Source organism: Cupressus sempervirens, chromosome 3 (genome assembly GCF_028749045.1).
Source record: "Cupressus sempervirens isolate cs-2001-9-10 chromosome 3, ASM2874904v1, whole genome shotgun sequence".
NCBI lineage: Eukaryota > Viridiplantae > Streptophyta > Pinopsida > Cupressales > Cupressaceae > Cupressus > Cupressus sempervirens.
Window position 1 is genome coordinate 3,050,126 of NC_143120.1, and position 5,593 is coordinate 3,055,718.

The following is a 5,593-nucleotide window of genomic DNA, read 5'->3' on the forward strand; positions in this document are numbered from 1 at the left end:
ATCTCTCCTTTGGAAATTTGAATTTAGAAGTAGATCTTATATCCCTTTCATCCATTTCTACTAACACTCATTGTTCATCTACACTATGAAAACTAAAGAATGTTCCTATCCTTTTAAAATAAACATTATGGAAGAGTGTAGAAATAATGTTTATTTAGTATCAGTAAATTATTTTATGCTGTGAGGCTCTAATGAAGCCTGCTGATTGTAATGAGAGAATAGTTTTAAAAATAGAGAAGAACATGGTCTATGGGGTCAGCTATTAAATGCTTATAAATAGAGCATGACACTTTTTCCAAGAATTAACTGTGAATTGCGCATAGAATATAACAACTACGTACGATATAACTACTACTTGGAAGGGTTTCAATTTAATTTGGTCAACAGTTTGTTAAATAGGATGTACAGTTTGTGTCAAATATTGATGAATCTTTTTAAATTTGGAAAATCAAGTTCATAATAAAATATGAAATAAAAATAGATTGTAATTGTTATAAATTGTTATCAATTTAAATAAATTGTAGAGATTTACCATAAGATTTTTGATTGCATCGAAATTATAGAGTTGACCATTTGATAGTTTGAAGTTCTTAAACAACCATGGCAGCTGCTGTAGATTCATATTTTAATAACTAACATTGTTTGCAGATTTGTGATATTGTTTTATTCAAACACACACTTCTTAAGATTTTCCTTTTCCTCTCACGTTAACTTATCGAATTTATAAATCAAACTCAAGCAATTTTTTAAAAGGCAAATCTAATCAAAGATTTCCAAGCCTAGTACACATTTGTATGAATTAAATTAAAGTTTCGCACACGTTAGAATCATTAAAATATAACGATCATTCAACAATTCTTTCTTGATTTTATAAGATAATGGCAGGGGGTGGTGGTGGAATTGGGCGAAAATAAGAGACAGGTCCATTGTGCTTAGGAGGAGGTGGGGCTAGAGCTCTTCTTCTAAGTCTTCTCATTTCCACAGCATTTGTTGAATGACCCATAATTCTTCCAGCAAAATCATTTGTATTGGGCAATATTTCTATTGGTGAAGCTCCCTTATCAACACCTGCAATGAAAACATGAAGCTAACATTATCGTACTATTAGTGAAGAGATATTTTGTAATGTAATTTAATTTTTTAAAAAACTTTACTGTTCTAATGATAGATCACTAAATATGATCTAGCACAGCTGAAGTCAACATTAATTATTGTTATTAATTTATTTTTATGTGTTAAGCTAAATCGAATCTAAGATCTCTCACATCAGAGATTCACAAATTATCGTTGTGTTGTATGCTCTTGCCTAGCTAATTCGTTTAAATTAACTGACCAAGATTAGAACCAAAGATTCTTGTTACAGATTATTCTGTCAATACATTCTTAGCCCATGAAGGGGGTAAATGGATCACAGATCAATACTATACACCAAAAACACAAACACAGATTTGGGTAAAAAGGTTTAAATAAGCATAACTAATTCTTATTTGATCCAAGACTTAGAGAAAAAATTCATAGAATCAAATGAATTATTCCTACCACATATGTTTTGCTGGCAAGCATATGAATAGGAAAATACCTGACTGTGTTCCCGTAGACTGGGTGGAGAAGAAGATAAGAAGAGACAGAAACAAAGCACGCCATGAAACAGCAGAAGAGTCCATGGCCTTCAAATTTTGTGTTGGGTATTGGGTTCCCAAGCAAACCGTACTTTTATACCCACTAAATTCGTCGTCGTCATAGGGTTGGTGAAGTTTGACTTCACTAATATATTTTTATAGCTTGAATTCAGCGGTACGTAACCTTGAAAGATTCGATCTCGGTAATGGAAAGTGACACTGAAAGCAAAGCATGTCAATTAATGATTGTTGAGTCAACAATAACTTAAATACTACTAATTACCATGAATGGAGGCATGCTGAATAATAAAGCACAAGTTGTAACTATTTCGTGGAGGCTTCCTTTTGCCTCTTTCTCAATTTTCAACTCAAAAGGGAGAATATGTGGGTATAAATGCAACACAATAATTGATTCTTTTGAGACTGCTAAAAATGGTTTTGAAACTAATACCATGCTCAAAATGCTACAAAACAAGTAGTATATTGTAGTATATTATTGATTACTAATTAAAAAATAAAATTAAATCACAAGATTGTCTATGTATCTAGATGTTCTTATACATTAAACATGTGAAGGAGAAGAAAATGTGAGATCAAACTTAAAAGTTTATGAAAATTTATGAAATTTAAGATTTCTATTTTTGACAACTTTTGAACCCTTTCACTAATGTTGCTTTAATTTTTCAAATTTATGAACTATTTTCTATATTAGTTTGTTTCATCCTCTTGATTATTTAGAATATGTAATTATCATATTTTCATACATTTTTCTTTCATAACTATTGTTTCTATTTGCTCTAAATTTCATCTTCTCTTTCAACTATTTATCTCTTATCGTAATGATGAAAATAACAATGGTAAAATAAAAAGAAAAATATATTTTCATTCCATTTGAAAGCTCAATCTCATATAACATACCTTAACTTATCTTCCCTTCCCATGTACTCAATAATCAATTCTAGTGATTGAGTAAATTTATCTTCTATATGTTGATGTAATTTTTGTAACCACTTAACATGGAGATTAAAATACCAAGTATTTTATCTTCTCTTGAACAAGAAAACCTCACATAATAAAGAATATGGTGATTGTATGATCAAATGATACAACTACAAGGTTTACATTGCAAACTTGTGACTTTGTCTTAGATATAACTCGTAAGTATGATGTGATATGTTGTTAACAACATGGGGACTTGCACTACTCATTAATGGACATCAAATTTCTACAAAAATAATTTGGTAATTTGAGCTCTTCAACTACTTTTAACAAAACAAAGTGCAAAAATAAATGGGTCTAGAGACCTAAGTAAACTATAACAACACAAGAGACTATTGATAGTGAGGTGGAACTAAACTAGTCCTTGCTTCACTAAAACGAATACATAAAGAAGGGTGCAATATTCTAAGAATGTGAGGATAATTTTTGGATTTCTAGCATTCATTCAAATACCCAATTATGTCACCATCCAAATGAACAAATATAATTAAAGTATGATGCAGGAGCTTCTTGGGTTAATGAGTAATCTTGCATCACCTAAAAAACAACTCTTCAACCAATCTACCATTCACCAACTTCTCACTTTTCCTCTACAAATTTGTTCTTCACTTTCTCACTAATTCACTAGCCAACTGTTAGTTTTGTTAGCTTGGACAACTGTTTGTCCATATGCTATTATTTAGTATCTAATTGTTTTTGCTAACAAATTGGTTAGAGCAAGGACAATTATTTATTAAATAATTGACTTCTTTTAGAAGCAATTAGAAACCAATTTTGTTAGGGTTGGTAAGTTGTTTTGTATCTCCATTGTCGATTGTAAATCAATCTCGGCCGTTCGTTTACCAATGAGAGTAGTATAAAACGGGGTCTAGGGGGCATTTGGAGAACAAGAAGTTTGGGAGAAACGTTTGCAGTGTTAGCAAACAGTCTTGCAGTGTTAGCAAGGGCGCAGTGTTAGCGCGGGAATAGCAGTGGGGAATATCAACGGGATAAATTAGGAGGTTGTCGAAGTTTTGTTAGTAAGAGGCAAGGAATTTTGTATCTCTTGATTTGCTGAAGTTTAATATAATTTCTCATCTGTAGAACTGGTTTTCCCTTAGAGGTTTTTCCAAGGATAATTTGTCCGAAAATATTGTGTTCATTGTGTTGCGCATTTCTTTCATATTTTATAAGTGAAGTTGCAGTTGTGTTATTTTTCGATATTAGCTGAGGATTTATTTTCAGCAGTTTAATAATCATTTATGATAGGAGATTAATAATCAGTGACTGCAATAGTTAAATTTTTCACATGATATCAGAGCGTTGTTAAGGGTAGAAGAGTTTTGCCCTAGGAAAGAAATTTTGATCTCTTTAGATTTATTATTGCTTTAAACCCTTGAGATGGCTTCAGCTGGTTTGAGAGATCAGGATAGATTGGATGGTGCCTCAAATTTTGGTGTCTGGAAGGCCAGAATTTCTTTATTGTTGGAAGAGAATGGTATCAAGGATTATGCTACCAGTGTTGTACCTGTACCAACGGATGCAACACAACTTGCAGCATATAGGAAGGATGATGCCAAAGCGAGGAGGATTATCCTTGATGGTGTCAAGGATCATATTGTTCCACATATTGCAGAGCTAGATACAACAAAGAAGATGTGGGACGCCATTCTGAATCTATACCAGAATGCTACCACCAACAGGAAGTTGATTCTCAGAGAGAAGCTAAAGAATACCTGAATGAATCAGGGAGAAGATGTCACAAGTTACCTCACAAGGCTCAGACTTGTCAAAGATGAGTTAGCAACTGTTGGAGATAGCCCTAGTGATGACGAGCTAGTGAGTTTAGCCCTAAATGGGTTTACTAAAAAATGGAGTGTCTTTGTTCAAGTTGTCAGTGGACGAGATACTTTACCGAGTTGGGATCGACTATGGACTGATTTCACTCAGGAGGAGTTTAGACTAAGTCTTGTCAATGGGGCCAACAAAAGTTAGAAAAATGAGGTGGAACAAGAACGTTGCCCTAGCGGGTAAAGGGAAAGCAAAGAAGGGATCTAGCAAAGGATCAAATTCACAAAGTGAGAAGAAGAAGAAGGACCTTTCTAAAGTCAAGTGCTTTGGATGTCACGAGTTTGGCCACTATGTTAGTGATTGCCCAGAGAGGAAGAAGGGTAAGAAGCAGGTGGCAGCTTTAGCAAGTGCGGAAGAACTCTCCAGTAGAATGGAAGATGAGTTTGCACTCATAGCTTGTATGGTTAGCTCAACCTCACAGTGTGTTTGGTATATAGATAGTGGGGCGTCATTTCATATGACAGGAGTTAGAGAGTACTTCTCCAATTACAAGGAGGAGGACACCAACATCCAAATTTCTATGGGAAACTTGTCCAAACTCAACCTTGTTGGGAAAAGGGACTGTTCAGTTTCAGAGGGAGAATGGAAAGATAATTCCACTTCATGATGTGTTATATGTGCCAGGCTTAGGTATGAATTTGATTTCTGTATCTGTTCTTCAGGATAGGGGGTATAATGTACTCTTTAGAGGGACAAATGTGTTGATTAAGCACAAGGATTGGAAATCACCCATAACTATTGGAATTAGGAGTGGTCACCTTTATAGATTACAGTTTGATAATCCTAAGGCACTTATGACCAACAATAATCCTAGAGATCTTGGAGAGCTATGGCATAGGAGGATGGGCCATATTCATCATGGAGCACTTAGATTGCTTCGTGAGACTATGACAGGTGTTCCAGAGGTGAGCATAGAGCATGACGATGTATGTAAGGGATGTGTGTTGGGGAAGTTTGCGAAAGCATCTTTTCCAAGGAGTGACACCAGATCTAAGGGTGTTCTTGCACTAATACATTAGGCAGTGTTTTGCGACGTCAATGTGTATTTGGCATTTTTTTTTGTTTTATATCCTGATGACAATGCAATTGCGACATCGTCGGGATATAAGACAAAAAAAAAAGGGTGCGTTGCTCACATTGTTTGC

At 34.3% G+C, this 5,593-nt stretch overlaps 1 long non-coding RNA gene across 1 annotated transcript; it reads right to left on the minus strand.

The window, feature by feature from the left end:
• Nucleotides 1–799: 799 nt before the first annotated feature.
• LOC149564427 (uncharacterized) lies at nucleotides 800–1,680 on the minus strand. Its single transcript, XR_016361428.1, has 2 exons — nucleotides 1,580–1,680; nucleotides 800–1,068 (listed from the first exon to the last, which is right to left on the minus strand). It is a non-coding gene; the product is annotated as an uncharacterized LOC149564427 (long non-coding RNA).
• Between the last annotated feature and the right edge of the window lie 3,913 nt (nucleotides 1,681–5,593).